The sequence below is a fragment of the Micromys minutus genome, assembly GCF_963924665.1.
Source record: "Micromys minutus genome assembly, chromosome: 25".
Lineage (NCBI taxonomy): Eukaryota > Metazoa > Chordata > Mammalia > Rodentia > Muridae > Micromys > Micromys minutus.
In genome coordinates, this window is record NC_137960.1 from 27223698 (window position 1) to 27248313 (window position 24616).

Genomic DNA, 24616 nt, shown 5'->3' on the forward strand with positions numbered 1-24616 from the left:
TTGTTTTTTATGTAGTATAACAGACAACTATAAGATTAACAAGTCAATATTTTCATTTTGTTTAATTACCATGTGGTGAAATAGATTAATGGTATATTATTAGTTAGTGGTGCAAGGGTGACTTTATCTCCATTATTTTTTTTAAATGGTTCCAAATTATTTATTAAGTTAGGAGTATACATCAAGTCAGCCACTATATTGTACATACATGGCCATGCCCGTTGCTATAGGTCAAATTAAGAAAATAACTTCATATTGCATTTCAACTGCAATAACACCATTCTGGAAAAAAAATACCCTCAAATCAAAGGTGCACACACAAGAGAGGGCTTTAGAGTCAATTTTAGGAAAATAACAGCAATTCATTCCAATGACATGACTCAAGTGACTGGAGAAACAGCCAGTGGCCACCATCAGGTCCCTTCCAGAGTCCCACTTCCTATTGCAGAAGCACACAAACTGAAAGGTATTGTTCCACAAATACGTGTGTTGCAGGATCCAGTATAAATGATGGGGCATGCAAGTGACAAAGTTTTCCAAATGCCTTTCCCCATGATAAAATAATCTTAATAAAAACATAATTTAAAAGTGTTAAAGCAGGGTGTGAAATCATATTTATAAACTATCAAAGTTGAAGGCTTTCTTGAAGAATCATCTGGATCAGTCCTGACTTATTGATGGAAACTTCAGCTCAGTGATGTCAGAGACGGGGGAGCTGCTCCCACTTCTGTCACTGTAAGTGTCCCTGGGTGAGAGGCGACAACCTTTATGGGAGAGGCCCCACAGAGGCCAGGAGGCTAAAGTAGGGTGGGTGTGGGCCTGGACAGGAATTCGGAGTGATATTGCACTCCAACAAAAAAACGGATAATCTTCCAATTCCATGATCTCCATCCTCTCACCTTCACCATCTTGGCCAACAAACTTCAAGCCTTGGTCTTTCAAGCACTTTTTCAGGACAGGATTCACCTCAAATCGGTGATGGTGCCTTTCTTCCAAGTAGTCTGTGTCTCCATAGAGTTTCCTCATGACTAAGTTCTTGGTCTGGAACATGGTTCTTCTCTTGCCCAACCTCAAGGTTCCACCCATTTGCCCAGGGTTATGTTCTGGCATGTCTATGACCACAGGATGACTAATCTTAGGGTCAGACTCTGTAGAATTGGCATCTTGCCATCCCAGCACATTTTTTGAAAATTCTACCACTGCTAAGCACGCACTCAATAAAGGCTTCTTATGTTTCTGAACCCAGGCAATTGCTTGAATTTTTCTTTCTGTTCCCCAAACACCAAATCCTCCTGGAACCAGCACTCCACGAGTACTGCAGAGCTTTTGCCATGCCCCATGGTAATGCATAGGTTCTTCCTGTAGGGTGCTTGGCTCCAGGTCTGTGGAATCAATATACTTGATCTCCAACTTGTGGTTAATAGCCAATGCACTAGAGCTTTAATGACAGAGGTATACGAGTCTGAGAATTTGGTGTATTTGCCCACAAGAGCAATAGAACAGGTCTCCAGTAAGCACTCATATCTGTCTGCCATCTCCTTCTATTTCATCGCATTTTTTGTGACTATCTCTCAATAGGAAGGTCATCTCCAAAGAAAGTAGTCTACAACCCCTTGCTCTTCTAACAACAAGAGTACCCGGTAGATGGATGAACACAGATCACTTGTTCAGGTTCCACATGGCAAAACATTGACATTTTCTCTTTCACAGATGGGTCAAGAGGATTTGAACACCTGCACACCACCAAGTCTGGAGAAAGCCCGAGTCTTCTCAGTACCCGAACACTGTTCTGGGTGTGTTTTGTCTTCTGTTCCCCTGTTGAACTTGGCTGACGAACCAGACGGACATGGATATTACAAAAGTTCTCCCTCTTGACCTTGAACTGTAACTGGCAGAAGACCTCAATGAAGGGTAGGCTTTCAACGTCTCCCATTGTGCCACCAAGCTCAATAACACACACCTGAGGCTCTAAGCCATCGTTGTCTACAGGTATTGATGCATCTCATTACCCACTCTTGGATTGCATCTGTGATGTGAGGAACAATCTGAACAGTTTTCCCTAAGTAATCTCCTTTGCACTCCTTGTTAATGACATACTATTTAATACAAATGGCCTCTAGTACATAACAGATTAAAATACAAATAAATGTGCTTAAATTTAAGGCAAATAAAAATTAGCTTTTAAAATTACATTAACATATTTGATGTCAATAATACTAATACAAAGAATTGAATGACACATTTCATTCCAGCTGCAGAAGGCATGTGTGTTTAGTTATTTCTTCTAGTTTGATACCATATGGCATCATGTCCTCTTCCCTTCGTCTTTCCAAAGCCATTCACATATTATCATTGCTCTCTTTCAAATTTGTGGCTTCTTTTCTTCATTAATAGTTATTATATACATACATCAATATGCATATACATTATAGTTTTAGATACATGAATGCACCCATCTTAGTTTATTGATATTGCTGGCATACATAGTTACAGGGTGGGGTCAAGTCCCAGTGGATACATCGACTCCCATGCCTCAAGGTTCAGGGAACATTGTGGAAGAGGGCATGCAATGAGTATAAAACCAAAGGATCAGGGAGTTTGCTCTGAGATAGTGTCTGCTTGAAGTCAGAAGCCGTACACATAAAGCTTCAGCAACATGACTACATAAACATGAACTTGAAAAGGACGACAAATATTGACATTCCCATGAGAAAGTGAATGGGGTGGGGGAAGGATTCCACAAGAATTGAGCCCTAGAAGAACTGCAGGCAACTAAGGAAAACTGAGTAGGAGAATTAGTCTTCCCCAGACTAGAGCACACCAGCTGACTTTTAACATAAACTGAGCAGTGTCCCAAATGGACTTAAGACGTTTGTTTTATAATAAGCCACTTCAATCTGCCTCAGTAAGCCTCATCTCATTAGTAGGCAATTGGAAAATCTATATTACTTTCAGGAACATCATAACATAATTAAAACACTAATGATTTGAGTACACTCTGCAGACATTTATTTGTTTTAAATTAAAGTTTGTTCTTGCTAACATAGAAACTCAAAAAGTGAGCTTCCTTTTGAATGCTTTATCTTGGTGGCTCCATAATCACCTTTTATCAGCTAGCCAATGTATTGAAATGTAAAACTGCAGTTGACATAATGCATATTTCACATTATGTATGAAGCTCTTAATATTTTGTAAATTTATCTTTGCATCACATTATATAATACACTCATGAATATTCAGTACTTAGTTTAGAGAGTGCCGAGCTTTCCAGTCATGCTGTAGACCTCATATACAATAGTAGCCAGAGCAAATGTTTATATGCAAAAATGTAACAGCTCTAAGGAAAAATATAGAAGCACAGCTATGTTTCATGTTTCCAGAAGTTGTACTGTTGGTCTTTTAATACAACTTATAAACATTCTGTTTTTGTGTAACCTGGATCACCATAGTTTGTAATACAAAAATAATTAGGCCAAGATAAACCAACAGAGCAAAAGTATTGGTATTTTCAGTTCCCTTCATAAAGCCAGACATATTAGTTTTAATAACTTCAGAGTTTTTACATAATGGCTCCAAGAATATTTACTTCCCCATTATAAACTCATGTAGTCTATTTGACTTTATTTTATATACTTAAACAAATGTAGTCGTAACTCTATTGAGCAAACAGGAATGAATTTTCTACTGTGCAACTGAACAAACAGTTTCCCTAATAGCACTATTAAGTCATACTATTTAGAGGCTACTGTTTTAGAAGTAGATACAGTCTTATTGTTACACTGAATTCTAGTAAGTATTGAAATTTTGGTCAGATGGTACATTTAGCCTTCAAGACAATCAGTTAAACTAAAGTTACATTTATGATTAATATCACAAACTACAAAGAAGATAAAATGTATATTTAATTGAATTATTATTGTACTGTAGAAAGTTAAATAATAAATTCAAATAATATTTTTGGCAATTTAACTGTCTCACACATATCTGTTTTTTTTTTTTCGTATGCTATACACTGGTTCTGTATAAAAAGTGAAAGTGATTTTGAATATTTAGAATGTTACAGTAAAAAGAGAACTGAAAAAAATTAAATATGGCTATAATACCAGCATGCACAAGGTTTGCATGAGTCTGCATTATTTTATGGATTCATATTCTTTTGTTTGTTTTTATTTTTTATTTTAATTTTTTATTCTTTAATCATTTTTTACAGTCCAGTCTTTACTCCCATCCGGGTCTGCCCCCTGAAAGCTCATCATTTCATCCCTCCTTCACCCAACCTCAGTCTTTAAGAGAATGGCCCTACCCTTCCAGCCCCACCCCAAGAGAAGTCCGCACTCTCTGGGACCTCAAATCTCTCGAGGGTTAGGTGCATCTTCTCTCACTGAGGCCAAACTAGGCAGTGCTCTGCTGTATATGTGTCAGGGGCCTCATATAAGCTGGTGTATGCTGCCTTGTTGGTGGCTCAGTGTTTGAGCATTAGGGATTCAGGTTAGTTGAGACTACTGGTCTGCCTGTGGGACCAGCCTCCTCCTCACCTTCTGCCAGTTGTTCTGTAATTCGACCACAGAGGTCAACAGCTTGTTGTCCATTGGTTGGGTGTAAGTATCTGCATCTGACTCTTTCAGCTGCTTTCCAGGCTTCTCAGGAGCATCTTATCTGTAAGCACACCACATCAGTAATAGTGTCAGGCCCAAGAGCCTCCCTTGAGCTGGATCCCAATATGGGCTTGTCAATGGACCTCTTTTTTCTCAGGCTATTCTCCATTTTTGTTCCTGCAGTTCCTTCAGACAAAAATAATTCTGTGTCAGTGCTTTTGACTGTGGAATTTTTTTTTTTTTTTTGAAAATTTGAGGTGTAAAAACACCGCGGCTTAAGAAATAAAATGGTTTTGAAATCGGTAGGAATTAAATTTTGATGTGTAGCAGATACATAAATCAACCATACAAAATATCTGAAGTCAACGTGATCAAAACATGGCTTGTATGACACTGTTCAATAACTAAAGCTTTGATGAACAGCATAGCTTCAAATTCTTCTCAAAAGTAAGGTTACTGTAATTAACAAAGTACCAAAATACAAAAGAAAGCAACTCAAACTTGAGAGAAAAAAATTAAGAAGGCAAAATTAATTACATAAAAATGTTACAATAAAGGAATAATTGGATGAATGATAAACCAAGGGCCACTGAAACAACTCCATTGATAAAATATTTAATACAAGTATGAAGTGGTTGATATTTTAAACCCAGTTAAAATGGCACAGTGATGTGATTCCAGAACCGAGGAACTGGTGAGAGGTAGATCCCCTCGTAATTATCAGCCTCTTGAGCCTTTGGTGAGTCAATGCCAGTGAGAGAGTTTCACATATCAGGATGCATAGCTCCTGGGAACTGAAATGTAAGATTTACATCTGCTTTCTACATGCATGTGTACATACATGCATGCATACTCACAAACATACGTACACTTCCAACTCAAGCATGTTCACACAAACATGTGCACATATACATACTCATGCGCATATGCATGCATGTATGCACAAACTTAGCATGCACCGTGCATACATGCAAGACCCCACATCATAAAACAAAAAATGAATAAAACAAAAAAATTGACAGGTCTGGTGAGAAGGTGTTCTGAGAAGCCAGGGGGCAGAGAGATCTCTGAGGAGCAAGCGAAATGTGCGCCACTTCCCTGCTTGATCCAGGGAACCAGGAACCCGGCATTGGGCCCTCTGTTACCAGTGGTGGCTTTTGGGTGCAGAACAGGCGCTCATACCACCCGCCATTAGGAACAAACAACAGAGATCCAGGGACACAGGCCAGGTACAAGGGAAAGGCAAGAACCAATCATTGACAAATAATGGATAGAAGAAAGGGAAAGAACACACCCCAGGGAAGCCAAGACAACCTGACTACGCTAGAACACAGCTCTCCCATCACAGCAAACAGCAGAATGCCAAACACTCCAGAAAGAGAGTCTGACCCGAAATCCTACCTCAAGATGATGATAGAGATCCTTAAACAAGAATGGGAGGAAAAGCATAAAGAATTAGAAGCTTTAAAGAAGAAACAAGAAAAACATTTAAAGAACACAAAGAACTAGAGGAAAACAGAACTAAAGAGATAAAGGAATGGAAGAAGGAATTTAAAACAGAAATGGACACAATAAAGAAAACACTTAAAAGAGACAACCCTAGAGGTAGAAATCCTAAAAATAAATCATGAGACACAGATGCAAACATTTCCAAAAGACTACAAAAGATGGAAGAGAGAATCTCGGGAGCTGAAGACAACATTTTAAACATAGACAAAACAGTCAAAGAAGATGCAAAATCCAAAAATCTCCTAACCCAAAATGTCCAAGAGATCCAGGATACAATGAGAAGACCAAAACTAAGGATAATAGGAATAGAAGAGGGTGAAGAATATCAACTAAGAGGCACAGTAAATATCGTCAACAAAATTGTAGAATAAAACTTCCCTACCCTTAAGAATGAGATGACCATGAGCATAAAAGAAGCCTACAGAACTCAAAATAGGCTGAACCAGAAAAGAAATTCCTCCTGACACATAATAGTCAAAACACATAGTGCCCAAAGCAAAGAAAGAATACTAAAAGCAGTAAGGAAACAAGGTGATGTAATATATAAAGGCAGACTAATCAGAATCACATCCAATTTCTCAACAGAGACTATGAAAGGTAGAAGAGCCTGGACAAACATCATCCAGACCCTAAGAGAGCACAAGTGCTAGCCCAAGCTGCTATACCCAGCAAAACTATCAATTACCATAGATGGAGAGACTAAGATATTTGAAGACAAAACTAAATTTACATAATATCTGACCACAAACACCACAGCACTACAACAAATTATAGGTGGAAAACCCAATACAATGAGGGGAATCACCTCATAGTAAAAACAAGAAAACTCCTAAGCAAGAAAACCAAAAGAAGAAAGACACATAGGCACAATTCAACCTACTAAAGCAATAATAGCTGGAAATAGCAACCACTATTAGTTGATATCTGTTAACATAAATGGATGTACCTCCCCAATAATAAGATATAGGCTTTCAGACTGGATACATAAACAAAACCCAGCTTTTTGCTGCATACAGAAAACTCATGTCAGAGACAAAGACCAACACTATCTTAGAGTAAAAGGTTGGGAAATAAACTTCTTAGCAAATGGCCCCAAGAAGCAATCTGAAGTGGCCATTATAATGTCAAATAAAGTAAATTTCCAACCAAAAGTTATCAAAAAAGATAAGGAAGGACACTTTTTACTCATTACAGGGGATATCTGTCAGGAGGAACCCTCATCCTTAACATATATGCTCCAAATACAAAAGTACCCATATTCATAAAAGAAACTCTACTAAAGCTCAAAAAATACATTTCACCCCACACAATAATATTGGGAGACCTTAATACCCCACTCTCACCAATGGACAGATCATTGAAACAGAAACTGAACAAGGACACTGTAAAACAAGCAGAAATTATGGACCAACTTGAATTAATAGACATCTACAAAACATATTATCCTAAAAGAAAAGAATACACCTTCTTCTCAGCATCTCACGGCACCTTCTTCAAAATTGACCATATAATTAGTCACAAAACATGCCTCAATAGATATAAGAAGAATGAAATACCCCCAGGCATCCTTTCAGATCACCATGGTCTAAGGCTGGTCTTTAATGACAACAAAGACCAAAAAAGGCCCATATACACATGGAACCTAAACAATGCTCTATTAAACGATAGCAGGGTTAAAGAGGAAATAAAGAAAGAAATTAAGGATTTTATAGAATTCAATGAAAATGAAAACATGACATACCCAAAACTATGGGACGCAATGGAAGCAGTACTGAGAGGAAAACTCATTACTCTGATTTCTTCCAAAAAGAAACTGGAGAGAGCATCCATCAGCAACTTGACAGCACACCTAAAAGCTCTAGAACAAAAGGAAGCAGATACACCCAAGAAGAGTAGATGCTAGAAATAATCAAACATAGGGCAGAAATAGACCAAATAGAAACAAAATAACCATTCAAAGAATCAATAAAACCAAGAGCTGGTTTTTGAGAAAATTAACAAGATTGATAAACCCTTAGCCAGACTAACTAGAGGGCAAAGAGAGAGTGTCCAAATCAACAAAATCAGAAATGAAATTGGAGACATAATTATTGAAACTGAGGAAATTCAAGAAATCATCAATTCCTACTATAAAAGCCTATACTCAACAAGGCTGGAAAATCTGGAGGAAATGGATGAATTCCTAGACAGATACCAGATACTAAATTTGAACCAGGACCAGGTAAACCATTTAATAATCCCATAACTCCTAAAGAAATAGAAGCAGTCATCAAAAGCCCCCCCTCACCAAAAAAGCCCATGTCCAGATGGGTCCAGTGCAGAATTTTATCAGACACTTATTGATGACCTAACACACATCCTCTCATAACTACTCCACAAAATAGAATCAGATGGAACTCTACCTAACTTATTTTTTGAGGCTACAATAATTCTCGTTCCTAAAGCACACAAAGACCCTACAAGGAAAGAGAACTTCAGATCAATCTCACTTATGAACATTGATGCAAAAATAATCAACAAAATCCTTACAAACCGAATTGTAGAACACATCAAAATGATCATTCACCATGATCAAGTAGGCTTCATCCCTGGGAGACAGGGATAGTTTAAAGTATGGAAATCCATCAATGTAATCTACCATATAAACTAGCTCAAAGATAAAAACCATATGGTCATCTTACTAGGTACTGAGAAAGCATTTGACAAAATTCTACACCCCTTCATGTTAAAAGTCTTGGAAAGAACAGGAATCCAATGCCCATACCTAAACAAAACAAAAGCAATATACAGCAAATCAACAGCCAACATCAAACTTATTGAAGCTTGCAGCAATCCCACTAAAATCAGAGACTTGAAAAGGCTGCCCACTCTCCCCTACCTATTAATCATATTACTGGAAATCCTGGAAGGAGCAATTAGACAGCAAAAGGAAATCAAAGGAATACAAATTGGAAATGAAGAAGTAAAAATATCAGTATTTGCAGATGACATGATAGTGTACTTAAGTGACCCCATAATTTTCACCAGAGAACTCCTACATCTGATATACAAGTTCACCAAAGTGGCTGGATATAAAATTAACTCAAACAAATTGCTAGCCTTCTGATACTCAAAATTAGGAAAAGAATACCCTTTACAATAGTCACAAAAATATTAAATACCTTGGTATTACTCTAACTAAGCAAGTGAAGGACCTGTATGAAAAGAACTTCAAACCTCTAAAAAATGAAAGAGGAACATCTCAAAAAATGGAAAGATCTCCCATTCTCATGGATTGGAAGGATCAACATTGTAAAAATGGCCATCCTACCAAAAGCAATCTACAGATTTAATGCAATCCTCATCAAAATTCCAACCCAATTCCTCATAGAGTTGGAAAGAGCAATGTGCAATTTCATCTGGAATAACAAAAAACCGAGAATAGCGAAATGCATTGTCAACAACAAGAATACATCTGCGGGAATCACTATCCCTGACCTCAAGCTATATTACAAGCCAGTTGTGCTAAAAACTGCATGTTACTGGTACAGAAATAGGCATATGGATCAATGGAATAGAGTAGAAGATCCAGAAATGAGCTCACATATATGGTCACCTGATTTTTGATAAAGGAGCCTTAAACATTCAGTGATAAAAAGATGGCCTATTCAACAAATGGTGTTGGTCCAAGTTGCACTCAGCATGCCGAAGAATGAAAGTAGACCCTTTCTTATCTCTTTGTACAAAGCTCAAGTGCAAGTGGATCAAGATCTCCACCTTAAACCAGACACACTGAAATTATTAGATGAGAAAGTAGGGAAAACCTAGAACACATAGGCACAGGAGAAAATTTCCTGAACAGAACACCAATGGCTCTTGCTCTAAGGTCAAATATTGACAATTGGGACTTAATGAGATTGTAAGTTTCTGTAAGGCTAAGAACACTGTCAAGAAAACAAAATGGCAGCCAACAGAATGGGAAAAGATCTTTACCAACTCCACATCAGATAGAGGCCTAATATCCAAGGTATACAAAGAACTCAAAAGCTCGACACCAGAGAATCAAACAACCCTATTAAAAATGGCGTACATAACTAAACAATTGAGGAATATCAAATGGCTGAAATGCTTCTAAGAAAGTGCTGGACATCCTTAGTCATCAGGGAAATGCAAATCAAAACAACCCTGAAATTCCACTTCACACCAGTCAGATTGGCCGAGATCCAAAACTCAGATGACAGTAGATGCTGGCGAGGATGTGGAGAAAGAGGAACACTTCTCCACTCTTGGTGGGGTTGTAAATTGGTATAAGCACTCTGAAAATCAGTCTTGTGATTCCTCAGAAAATTGGACATAGTACAACCAGAAGACTCAGTTATTCCACTTCTGTGCATATAACCTAGAGACATTCCAATATACAAAAAAGACACATGCACCACAGTGTTCATAGAAGCTCTATTTATAATAGCCAGAAGTTGGAAACAACCCAGATGTCCTTCAGTATATGAATGAATAAAAAATTGTGGTACATTTACACAGCTATGTGGTTCTACTCAGCTATAAGAAACAATGACTTAACGAAATTCTTAAGATAATGGATGCATCTTGAGAATATAATCCTGAGTGAGATAACCCAGTCACCGAAGAACAGACATAATATGTAGTCATTGATAATGGGATACTTACCCAGAAAGCTCTGAACACCCCAGAAACAATTCACAGATTGTGTGAAGTTTAAGAAAAGAAAAGAAAAAGAAAAAGAAAAAGAAAAAACCATATGCTCAATCCTTACAGACCAAGAAAATTTTGACTAATTCTGGGTTACATCCTGTTTTACATGTATCTTTATGCTCATTGTAACTAGTAAGACCTTAATGCACACTATCACACCTTTGGGAAAAAAAGCCAAGTACTTACAAAAATGTATTCATATACTCTTTTCCAAAAATGCTTAAAATTTGTGCTTTTATCTTTGTTTTTTAAAATAAAGTTGTTCAAAAAAACAGAAAAATCATCAATAATTCTAAATAGAATTTTCAATTAAAATAAGTCAGAAAATGAAATTTAATTTGGTTTTTTTTCACTGAATGTATGTTTATTAGATTTTAAGAAAGCAGTGATTTAGTCAAGTAAGCCAAAAATTTGAACAAAAACTTTTGTATGGAAAAGGTTGATATCACTGATTCCTCTATTTCAAATAGATGAGACGTTTTCACAGGAAAATGTCATTTATTCTTTGAAATATAGAAAAGAATTTATTGCACTTAAAATGCTACAGAGTAAACAGGAATTAAAAATTTAAATTATATCCTGAAGAATTTTGTCACTGAGCTATCATCAGTTGTTCACAGTACCATAAGTTAAAAAATAAATACACATCAGTTGTAAAGAAAAGGAAAGTGGGAAAATTATGTAATTTATTTTAATCTCAAAGATGAAAGACACAACTAAAAATGTAAAAGGATAACAATCTGACATTTTTAGCATAAATCACAAATCATACTTATTTCAATGTTGTCTGAACATTTAGTATAACATATGATGGTTATTTTAGGTACCAGAAGATAGGTTATAATAAGAGAATCAATTTATCCAATCAATCACATGAAGAAATCTAATGAGAAAGAACACAATACCATCAGTTCTGTGTGTCCTGAGAGGTATTTGACAGACCTAAAATTCATTTCTAATAAATGACTGAAATAAAAATGATAGAAGAAATAAAGGCTACACCTTATTTGCTTATAAAATATTACTATTGCGTGGACTGATACAATATTTCAAGTACCAGACACTAAGCATTTTGTACTACATATTTCATCGTATATCTCATCTATTACACATAAATAAAAATAAAGAGGGAATGATAAAAGTTTATGTAGTACACTGACATCATATTTTGACTTAGTGGTTATTATAAAGATTCCCAACATTTTATATGAAGGATAAAAAGATATAAAAATTTACCATATTATATTTAGTAGGCAATACATAAGAACAAAAAAAAGAAAATGGGAAACATTTTAATAAGCGGTATCTGTTTCCATTTTAAGATTATAATATCTTGGAAAACCACTGAGAATTTTAAATAAAGTTAAGATTTAGTAAAATATTTTATTATTGAAGCAGGATAAAATTAGTTTGCAAATTAATTTATTAACATACAACAACTAGCTACAAATCTCATAATTACCTCATTAATATATATTTGGAAACAAAATTAAGTTTAAGGATTCACTTTAAAAATGATCAGTTAATATGATAAATTTAGGAAAATTCAATGTAAACTTATTTTATTATTATTAATTATTTTGTTTATTTACATTTCAAATGCTGTTTCCTTTTCTGGTCTCACCTTCCCTAACTCCCCATACCATTTCCCCCTTTACCTCTAAGAGAATGCTCCTCCATTTACCCACCTACTCCAGTGTCACCCTTCTAGCATCTTCCTTCTCTGGGGCAACAAGCTTACACAGGAACAAGTGCCTTCTTCCCATTGATGCTAGATGTGGCAATCTTCTGCTACATATGAAACTGGAACCATGAACCAACTCATGTATAATCTTTGGTTGGTGGTTTAGTCTCTGTGAGCTCTAAGGGGTTAGGTTAGTTAATATTGTTCTTCCTATTGACTCGCAAATTTTTTCAGCTTCTTCAGTCTTTCCTTAACTCTTCCAGTGTGGTCTCCAGGCTCAGTCAGATGGTTGGCTGTGGGTATTTGCATCTGTGTTAGTTAGGTTCTGGCAGAGCCTCTCAAAGGACAGCTATACAAGGTTCCTTCTTAACTGCAAGTAGTTCTTGGCATAAGCAATAGTGTTGGTGTTTGGTGTCTGTGGATGGGATGGATTCCAATGTGCTACAGTCTATTTTTTCAAGGTTTTATCATGAAGGGGTGTTGAATTTTGTCAAGTACTCTATCAGCATCTAGTGCAATGACCGTGTGTGTGTGTGTGGGGGGTTGAGTTTGTTTATGTGATGGATTACATTGATGGATATCTATTTTGAACCATCCGTGCTTTCCTGGGATAAAGCCTATTTGATCATGGTGGATGATTGTTTTAATGTGTTCTTGGATTTGGTTTGTAAAAATTTTATTGAATATTTTTACATTGATGTTCATGAGAGAAATTGGTCTGAAGTTCTTTTTCTTTGTAATGTCCTTGTTTGGTTAACATATGAGCATAATTGTGGCTTCAGCATACCAGTTGGGTATTGTTCATTCAGTTTTTATTTTGGGGAAAAGTTTGGAGATTACAGGTATTTGGTCTTCTTTAAAAGTCTGATAGAATTCAGCACTAAGCTCATCTTGTCCTGGGATTTTTTTTTTTTTTTTTTTTTTTTTGGTTGGAAGGCTTTTCATGGCTGCTTTTATTTCTTTAGCTATTATGAGAGGGTTTTGATGGTTTATCTCATCCTCATTTAACTTTGGTATATGGTATCTGTCTAGAAATTTATCCATTTTCTCCAGATTTTCCAGTTTGGTTGAGTACAGCTTTTGTAGTAGGGTTTGACGATTTCTTGAATTTCCTCAGTTTCTGTTGTTATGTGTCTCCTTTCATTTCTGATTTTGATAATTTGGATTCTCTCTCTGTGCCCTCTAGTTAGACTGGTTAAGGGCTTATCAATCTTATTGATTTTCTCAAAGAACCAGCTCTTGGTTTTGTTGATTCTTTGTTCTTTTTGTCTCTATTTTTTTGATTTCTGCTCGGAGTTTGATTATTTCCTGCCTTCTACTCCTCTTGGGTGTATCTGCTTCTTTCTGTGCTGGAGCTTTCATGTGTGCTGTTAAGTTATTGTGTATGCTCTCTCCAGTTTGTTTTTGGAGGCAATCAGAGCTATGAATTTTCCTCTTAGTACTTCTTCCATTGCATTCAATAAGTTCGGTTATGTAGTGGTGTCATTTTTGTTAAATTCTAAAAGATCCTTAATTTCTTCCTTTATTTCTTCCTTGACCATATTATCATTAAGCAGAGCATTGTTCAGCTTCTATGTGTATGTGGTATTTTGTTGTTTTTGTTGTTAATAAAGCAAGCCTTAGTCCATTGTGATATTAATAGGATGCATGGGAGTATTTTGATCTTTTTGTACCTGTTGAGGCCTGTTTTGTCACTGACTATATGGTCAGTTTTGCAGAGGGTATCATGACATGCTGAGAGAAAAATATATTCTTTGTTTTAGGATGAAATGACCTGTAGATGTCTGTTAATTCCAGTTGGTTCATAACCTTTGCTAGTTTTGCTGTGTCTCTGTTCAGTTTCTGTCTCCATGATCTGTCCATTGATGAGTGTGGGGTGTTTAAGTCTCCCATTATTATTGTGTGTGGTACAATATATGCGTTGAGCTTTAGACGAATTTATTTTATAAATGTGGATGCCTATGTATTTGGAGCACAAATGTTCAAGATTGAGAGTTCATCTTGATAGATTTTTTTTCTGTGATGAGTAAAAAGTGTACTTACTTATCTTTTTTGATAACTTTTGGTTGAAAATCTATTTTATTTGATATTAGAATAGATACTCCAGCTTGTTTCCTGAGACCATTTGTTTGGAAGATTTTTCCCAGCATTTTAATCTGAGGTAGTGTCTGTCATTGTCTCTGAGATTAGTTTCCTCTATTCAGCAAAATGCTGGATCCTGTTTACTTATCCAGTCTGATAGTGTATGTCATTTTATTGGGGAATTAATTTCTTTCATGTTAAGACAAATTATGGAATAGTGATTGTTTTTTCCTGTTATTTTTGTTGTTAGAGGCAGACTTATGCTTGTGTGGATTTCTTCTTTTGGTTTCCTTGTGTGATTATTTCTTTGCTTTTCCTTGGCTGTAGTTTCCTTTCTTGTGTATGTGTGTGTGTGTGTGTGTTTTTATCTATCATAATTTCTAGGGCTGTTTGTCAGGACAGATATTGTGTAAATTTGCTATTTTCCTGGGGTATCTTGATACCTCCATCTATGGTGATTGAGAGTTTTGCTGCATATAGTACCTAGGCTGACATCTGTGTTTTCTTCAAGTCTGTATGATGCCTGTCCAGGATCATCTAGCTTTCACAGTCTCTTGAGAAGCCGGGTATAATTCTGATTGTTCTGTCTTTATATGTTATATGTCCTTTTTCCCTTACAGCATTTAGGATTCTTTCATAATCAAAAAACTGAATTATGTGTAGGGAGTAGTTTATTTTCTAGTCTAATCTATTTGGAGTTCTGTTAGGCTTCCTGTATGTTCATGATAATCTCATTCTTAAGGGCAGGGAAGATTTTTTGTATGATTTTTTTGAAGATATTTACTGTGCCTTTTAGTTGATATTCTTCGCCCTCTTGTACACCTATTATCTTTAGGTTTGGTCTTCCCATTGTGTCCTGGATCTCCTGAACATTTTGGGTTAGGAGCTTTTTGATTTTGCATCTTCTTTGTTTTATCTGTTTTCTATGTTGTCTTCTGCCCCTGAGATCCTCTCTTCCATCTCTTGGAGTCTTTTGTTGATGCTTTCACATGTAACTCCAGATTTTTTTTTTTTTTTTAGGTTTTCTATTTCCAGGGTTGGTTTTGTGTGTGTGTGTGTATTTTCTTTATTGTTCCCTTTTCTGTTTTCAATTCTTTCACTTTGTTGGTTGCATTTTTCTGCAGTTCTTTGAGTGATTTTAAGGGCTTCAGTTTGTTTATGTGTGTTCTCCTGTAACTGTTCAATGGAGGTATCCATGTGCTTCTTGAAAATCTCCATCATCATCATGAAGTATGATTTCAAGTCTAGGTCTTGTCTTTGTGGTGTGTTTGGCATTCTACTACTTGCTATGGTGGTTGAGCTGGGTTATGATATTACCAGGTTGTCTTTGTTTCTATTGCTCAGGTACTTTAGCTTTCCTCTTGCCATCTTGTTATCTTTGATTATAGGTGATCTTATTGTTTCTGACTGAAGCCTGTCTCTTCTGTGAATCTGACGGCCTATGGTATTAAAAAGGAAATTGTTTCTGGGTGTTTGGCTCTTTGCCTCTAGACAGTGAGTTCTGATGGCATTGACTTTGTATTGTGTCTGTTGGCTCAGGTGGGAGAGCGTTTGGAAGGCTTCTTTGGGGGTTCAGCTGTCTTTCGGCGGATCTTCAGTCTAAATATGAGTCACTCTGCCCTCTCTCTGGGCTGGAAATGACCTTGTATTTGTTTCTGACCTTATCCCAAGAATTAACTACCAAATACACTGTCACGTATTCTTGATTTTAATTATGCATATCAATTCAACTGTGTTTACCATATTTTTGTGTTTGTGATACTAATAGGTATATGGTAGAGTTTGTGTCTGCTGAGAGAACATAGGAGGAAATATACACCAGAAGAGGATGTGCTCTTAATGACAGAGTCATGTTTGCAATTTCCCTACTAAAGAGGTGTAGAAACTTGACTAAATGGATAGATATAAATTTTGGGCATCAAAAAAAAAAAAAAAAAAAAAAAAAAAGAAAGAAAGAAGAAATAGAAAAAAAGAAATAAATGATGATCTTAAGTTGCCTCATGTTAGGATAGAAAATTTTCTATAAAACTCTAAAGCCTTAATAAAGGGACTAAATCTTAAGCTTCTAAAGGATGTCCCTTGCCAAAATGTGATGTCAAGATGTAAAATATATCAATGGTAATGACTTCTATAAAACCAACATATTTTTAAAAAAACCTTATAAAACTCAAGATAGAATAAAGAAAGAACAAAATAAAAATGATTTAAAAAAAACTTATATTTTCTATACTATATTTAGAAAAAGTATAGAACTTAAATTTATTTTGCAACCCCCATATAGCAATTTCTTGTAGGAGATGTAGCAATATTTATTAATATTATTTTCTTTGAAAGCGAGAATAGTCACAAATAAAGTCATGCTTCAATATAAATAAGTCATTGACTTCACAGTAGATTAATTCTCTGGTGATCACTTTGAGATCAAGCTTAGTTTCACCATCCATGTTGCATTACATGCTTTACACATTATGATATGATTGAATTATTCTGATTATGTAAAATCTCCTGACTGCCATATTCATTTCAAAATACCTAATTTAGAACATGAACTATCATTAAAAAAACTTGAACTCTGGACTTGTTCAATATTATGGTTAAAAGTAAAACACATATTTAAAATTAAGTTAATTGAAATGCACACTAAATGCCGGTGATTGAATCTAAGAAACCATATGCATCCAAAGATATCTTGGGAAAAATACCTTGAAAAATGTTAAATGTGAGCAAGACTTCATGCTTAAACTTAGTTTTGCTAGGTAAAATAATGAACAATGTTCTGTAAAGAAAAATACCTGCATCTAAGGAAGTGTTCGACATCCTTAGCCATCAGGGAAATGCAAATCAAAACAACCCTGAGATTCAACCTCACACCATCAAGAATGGCTAAGATCAAAAATTCAAATGACAACAGATGCTGGTGAGGATGCTGATAAAGAAGAACACTTCTCTACTGTTGGTGAGGTAGTAAACTGGTACAAACCACTCTGAAAATCAGTCTGGCGGTTCCTCAGAAAATTGGACATAGTACTACCTGAAGATCCAGTTATTCCACTATAATCCAGAGACACTCCAACATACAACAAAGACACATGCACCACAATGTTCATAGCAGCTCTATTTATAATAGCCAGAAGCTGGAAAGAACCCAGATGTCCTGCAGTGAATGGATACTAAAATTGTGATATATTTACACAATGGAGTACTACTCAGCTCTCAGAAGTAATGACTTTATGAAATTCTTAAGAAAATGGATGCATCTAGAGAATATCATCCTGAGTAAGGTAACCCAGTCACAACAGAACAGAAATAATATGTAGTCACTGGTATTTGGATATTAACCCCAGAAAGCTCTGAACAAACCAGACACGACATACAGACTATATGAAGTTCAAGAAAAACAAAGGCCAAAAAAAAAAAAAAAAAGAGGAAAGAAAAATCATTATGCTTAATCTTTACACACCAAGAAAACTTTGACTATTTCCAGGTTACATCTTGTTTTACATGTTCTTTATGCTCAAACTAATAACATTTTAAGGCATACTATCAAAACTTTAAAAAAATTAAGTACTGACAAAAATGTATTCATATACTTTTATGCAAAATTTCTTTTAAAATCTGTACATTTATTTTTGTTTTTTAAAAAAATTTGTTCAATTAAAAAAATTAAGATAGGTTCTTTTCACCTAAAATATTTCCTGGTTATTATTTTTATTCCTTCTATTCCTCCAAAATCTTTTCCAACTCTCTTCCTTTCCTTTCTGAATTTATTCTGTGTCTGTCTCTCATTAGAAAGGCATAGGGTTCCAAGAAATAACAACCAAATATGAGAAAATAAAATATAATAACATGAAGGAAAAACTTTCATATTGAAGTTGGCCAAGGCAATGTTACAGAATGAAAAGAGTCCCAAGATCAGGGTAAAAATTAGTAATCTCAATTTCATACTCATTAGTCCCATAAAACTGTAAGCTAATACCTACTCTCTCTCTCTCTCTCTCTATATATATATATATATATATATATATACATATATGTATGTATGTATGTATGTATGTATGTATGTATGTATGTATAATTCCTAGGCCTAGTGAAGACCCATATAGGCCCCGTGCTTGCTGCTTCAATCTCTATGAGTTAATATGTAGCTTGCTTAGTTGGTTCAGAGTAATTGTGCTTATAGTGTAGTCTGCCCCTTCTGATTTTTATGATCACTCAGCCTCCCTTTCTTTAGGAGTCTCTTAGCTCATAGTGGAAGGCTTTAATAGAGATCTTCTATTGATACTCATTTCCCACATATTGTTGGTGTGAGGCAATCTACATCTGTTCCTATCAGCTACCAGAGGAAGCCTTTCTGGTGATGACTAGATAAGGCATTGTTCTACAAATATCATATCTACTATTTGGAATTATATTTTTATTATTTTTTTTACTTTATAATTTTATACCCGAAGTGTTTGTTTTTACCTTAAGTCTTTGTTCTATCTGTAACTGCCTCTTGTTTACTTTAGCTGTTATCATTGTTCTCATGGAGCAGGCATTAAATAAAATCAAAAGATAGTTAGCTATTTCCACAAATTCTGTGCCACTATTGCCCCAGCATATTTTTCAGACAGAACAGATTTTAGGTCAAAGGCTTTATGTTTGGGTTGATGACCATATTTGTCATTTATTAACTTGCAGCATATTTTCCTTCACCAAGCAGATCAGAACGTAGGGTAAGTCCTTCATGTAGGGACAAATTTGACTTCTCCATGATCAATGAGTAGTATTGATGTTGAACTCAGCAAAAGGATTCTGCTGTCCATTTATAAAACAACCATTTGTATTAGAATTAGCCTTGGAGATTATACAGGGCACCTTTGGTCAACATATTAAGTGAATGGAAAAATTTTCCTTCACTGGAAGCTATGTGAGATGACCAGTTCAGACTCAATATCCTCCATTATCTTTGCATTTAAGAGGTATATCAGATAATTATTAATTACAGATGTGATTTTTATTTTTCAAATATTCAGATGAATTAGCACAGAAATCTTAGACAAAGCAATTGCCATGTGCTTAAAACTATTATTTGCACATTTTTTCAAGTTATCTGATGGTTAAAATTGATACCATAATTTAGCAAAAGAAAGAATTGTAAACTCATGCAACCTCGCCCCCTTATTCATTTAGACAGTATGGGGTAGTTACTTCATCTTTCTTTATCTATGGTTTCTTGATATCATGGATCATATTGAAACCTAATCTACCTGATTTAGGTTGTGTTATACATGACACAATGCATAGAAACCATTGAACACTACCTAGCACATCAAATGTCCCCAGTAGATTTCCATTTGCATGGTTAGATTTACTGGCAATATTATTGACATTCTGGAGTTTTATTACTTTCAGATTTATGTGCAATGAGTCTTGAAACTTAGTCATTTTGAATCAGCCTTTTATGTTATAAATATGAGACTATAGAACTATAGAAAGAAAATATTACAAAACAGAATTGATTTTACATGTCTATAAATAAATTTCAGTGTCTCATAAAAAGTTGTCAATAAAGTAATAACTCATCTTCTAACTAGGCAGCTGAGTACACCTCATAAGCTTAAAATGAATTTTAATGATACGCATAGTAAGACCATCACCACAGCCTTCTCGGAATCTGTCATTGCAGAAGACATTGTCAGCAACCTCAGAAACTACTTACAGAAGTGACCCTACTAGAAGCCTGCCAACCAAAGAGTAATTAAAGTTGGGCTCCAATCCACATGTGAAAAGTCCATTTTATCCTTTTAATTAACGACTGCAGCACTGCCCTGCCCTGTTCTAGTGTGGGGTCTGGCAGAATTACACCACCATAAACCACATTAGGCAAGTTTCCACCAGCAGCATGGCTAATGCATAGTTAGTTTAACTTTATGAGGCAATAAATACAGACCATAATATTGTTGAGTATCAACATCGACATTTTCACTGTATAGCAAGGAAGCCGCTTACAAAACAAGTATTTACAGCATACTTGGAAGAGCTTCAGTCCCAAAGCTGGTAATAACCAGGGGAGTTTCTGTCATCCGCCACCTATTTTCTATCTCATGGATTTTGGGCAATTTAAATTTATGTTGTGTAAAATATGTCCGTGCCAAATCAGCTTTCATCACTGAAGGGCATGAGAGAGATTCTGTATCTTCAGTGAACAACTGAATTTTAGTGTTTTCATTTGATTCAAAGCTATTCATGTTAACTCAGAATAATCCATTGGCTGGCCCAGTATGATATTTATCAGAATATATATTTGGTTCATTTTTCCTCTTTCTAAGTGTCCTGTAAACAAGATATTGATGCATCTATATCACTTCATCAATCCTGTTTGCTCACTATATTAGTATATATTTTTTTATTTTAAGCTTAGCTGATGTATTAGATTTAATACATTGAAACAGAAATGAGGAATGATATTACCCCAAAGAAAAAAGATAATATATGATTGGTTCTATACAATCCACTCTTTGTTCGAAAAATAAATTTCTTTCAACCAGCCTGATATATGTCAAGAAATAATTGAAGCCATCTTCAACTTCTGTTTGCTTATGGCCAGCCTATTTCACATGAAACATTGAATGACTATAGAACTCCTCACTCAGCTGAACCAAATGCTGTAAAAGTGCATAAGATCCACACATACATACATCACCCACCAGACACCTCACCTCACAGCCAAGTGTGTGTGTGTGTGTGTGTGTGTGTGTGTGTGTGTAAAACAAACCAGAATAAATAACATTTATTTCAAGAGACAGTAAATTTAGAAAGAATTTGAATGAGACACATCAACAAGAGAATGGAAAAGCAAATTTAAAAACACACTATGATAAGAGTCACAATCAGTCCTCTACGAAAAAGATATGACTTTCAATGTAGCAGGAATGAGTAAGAGCCAAAATTACATATCATTTCCATGATGGGAATACAATAGTATATTATTTTGTAACCATCAACTAACTTGATGGTAAAAAAAAAGCTAGGACATCCTCTGTAATTCAGGGACAAATTAAAGAGTTGTAATTTTGAAGAAATGGGAACAATTCTGAAGAACTGAGAGAGATGGATAAAGTACATGGGGAGTTTGCTCTTTAATACCTGGCTGAGATCAATTCATGACAGTACCAAGCTGCCGTCTGCCATCATCACATTAAATGATGTAGTACTAAAGTTTTTCCATGTCATTAAGTATTATCACTTTACATTATATTTGAGGGCTGCGTATAATTCATTCAGCTGAGATTTTACTGTGAATTTGTCACCCCCCAAATGGTGCTAATTTCTTCAGATTTTCTGAAAATGATTCATCCATTTAAAGGTAGAATGGCTAAGAAATTGAGGGGATATATCAAAGATGTTGGGAGAATTTTCATTGTTTATGCATGCATGTTTTTGATGTGTGTATGTGTATTTACATGTAAGCACATGTGTGTCATGGATCATATGTGGAAGACAGAGGGCCAATGTAGGGATAAATCCTTGCTTTCCAGCATGTTTGTGGCAGAGAGCCTCTGGAATTCACCATTTTGCAAGAGACTTGCTGTGCCCCAACTCTGCACTGTGCCAGCTTTAAATACCCAGGTAATTTTTTTGTCTCTGCTTCCCACACTGCAGGGACACTGGAAATACAGACACATCTTAATACATCTCACTTTATGTAAGTTCTTGAGACTGAAACTTAAAAAGCTTCACAGTTATATAACCAATATCTATGAACAAATAAATACCATTCTATTTTATTCTTTTCTATGTTTTAGAATGATATTATTTCTTGGTTTATTCTAAATTTTAAGTTATCATTATGAACTGTTTATGTAATAATAATTCTTTTTTGTGGAAGAGGAGCCAAAAAGAGTGTAAGATTCAGAGGGGATAATAATATGAAAATATGTGTCCCAGTTTCCTAGGTGGATTATTATAGAGATACACTATGACAATTTCCTCCTCTTAATCTTTAAATAATTTCCTATTCTTAATTTTCTATATCTCTCTTGGTGGAAACCATTTCAAACACACGCACACACACACACACACACACACACACACACACACACACACACACGAGAGAGAGAGAGAGAGAGAGAGAGAGAGAGAGAGAGAGAGAGAGAGAGAGAGATGGTATTAGTGACCCTGACACTGGAGTTACTGGTGCCTCTGATTTGCCTGACATGGGTAAAGGGAACTACAGTGAGGAGTCAGGTTCTCTGGGAGCAAGGGTTCTTAATGACTGAGCTATTTCTCCAAACCCTTAATGTAATATTTTTAGCCACAAATTTTTAATTTATTCTCCATTTTTCATTTGGAGATTTACCTTTCATATCATTATAAATTTCTACCACTGAGACATATTGGTAGATATTCTTTGTGTTTTCCGCTAGCTTTTATTAACATCTCAACACTGTGAAACATGCTAGCATGGTCATCTAAGGGAAAATCTCCAAGAGCAGCGTTATTTCTTGAGCAGAGTATTCTTAGGAATAATTGTGTATATACAAATTCATATGTATATAAAATAACAAATATTGAAAAGAAGCGATGGAGTTGAAAGAGAACAAGGGCTGGAGTGCTATATGGAAGTGTTTGAAAAGAGAACGGAAGTGAGAATGGTTAATTTTGTGTTGGCTTGACACAACCTAGATTCATTAGAGAAGAAGGAGCCGCAGATGAGGAACTTCCTCCATTAAGATCTAGCTGTAAGGTATTTTTTCTATTAGTTATCTCTTGGAAAGGGCCCAGGCCTTTGTAAGTGGTATTACCCCCTGGGTTCTATAAGAATGAAGGTTGAGAAAGCTATAAGGAACAAGCCAGTAAGCAGAACTTACTATGGCTTCTACATCAGTTTCTACTTCCAGGATCCTGCCCTGTTTGAGTTCCTGTCCTGATTTCCTCTAATAATGAACTATGATCTGGTTGTATAAGCCAAATAAACCCTTTTCTTTCCAACTTGCATTTTGGTCATGCGTTGTTACAGGAATAAAATCCCTAAAAGGCAGGTTTGTACTAATATAGTGGGGTTTTGCTATGACAGACATGACAGTGTTTAATGGAGGATTGTGGAAGGACTTTAGAAGTTGGGGCTTGAAGAAGCATTAAGTGTTGAGACCTCAGTATGCTATTCTATAGGAGTTTGGAAGATAAAACTGTTGAGAGCAGTTCAGAAGATGGAGGATTGGCTTTTGTTTCAGAAGGAAGTTTAAATTTTCTATGAAGATGGTATGATATTTTTAATTAAGATTTTGTCATTCTGGTCAGCTGGGGCTAAAGGGTGACATTTGACTAACAAGAGAATAGCACTGTTGAAGTGAAACTTTTGCATTATTGAGACAATTGATGCTGGTTAGCTGGAGTCAAGAAATTATCAGTGATTGAGAAGAGACCAGCATCAGTGAGATGAAATCTTCTGAGGAGAGATCCCTGAGAACACAGAACAGCTATGTTTCTGAACTGCCCAAAGTTGTATCTCATGCTGGTAGCAAAATTTGGTCATGTAAAAAAATAAAACCCAGGTGGTGCTGGTTTTGAAGGCATGAAGCAATCATGAAGAATAGCCAAGACTTGGCATTGAGAGGCCAAGGAAGGACATTAGTGAAGGTTCAGCCTCAGTGGCAGGTGAAGGCTCAGGACTGAAGCTATCATAAAGAAAAAATGAGGCTTACCACCATGAAGAGAGCCTAGGGGATCCTACTGTTGAAAGTGAAGAAAGCCTAGTTGTAGCAGAAAGTCCTCACATTTTAGTGGTGCCAGTACCATGGTATTCCTACCAAGAACTGCAGCAACAGTGGAGTGACACCTGGAAGACCCAAGAAGAAATGTTTTGTGTGCCATAACATGCAAAGGAGCCTAGAAGAAACTGTAAACTCATGGTAACTGGATGTTGAATTATTTATAGTGTTGGTGTTTGAATTTTTTTGGTTTAGATTGTGACAATGGCCTAACTTTGTCCTTATGAATTCAGAAAGAATATTGTTTTTGTACTTGAGCCCATACTTGAGAGAGTTTGAATTTT

General features: G+C 35.7%; 1 pseudogene across 1 annotated transcript; it reads right to left on the reverse strand.

Annotated features, from left to right (window-relative positions):
* Positions 1 to 660: 660 nt before the first annotated feature.
* LOC308437132 (CTP synthase 1-like) lies at positions 661 to 4589 on the reverse strand (annotated as a pseudogene). The gene is made up of 2 exons: positions 4536 to 4589; positions 661 to 2096 (listed from the first exon to the last, which is right to left on the reverse strand). The product of its transcript is annotated as a CTP synthase 1-like (transcript).
* Positions 4590 to 24616: the final 20027 nt, after the last annotated feature.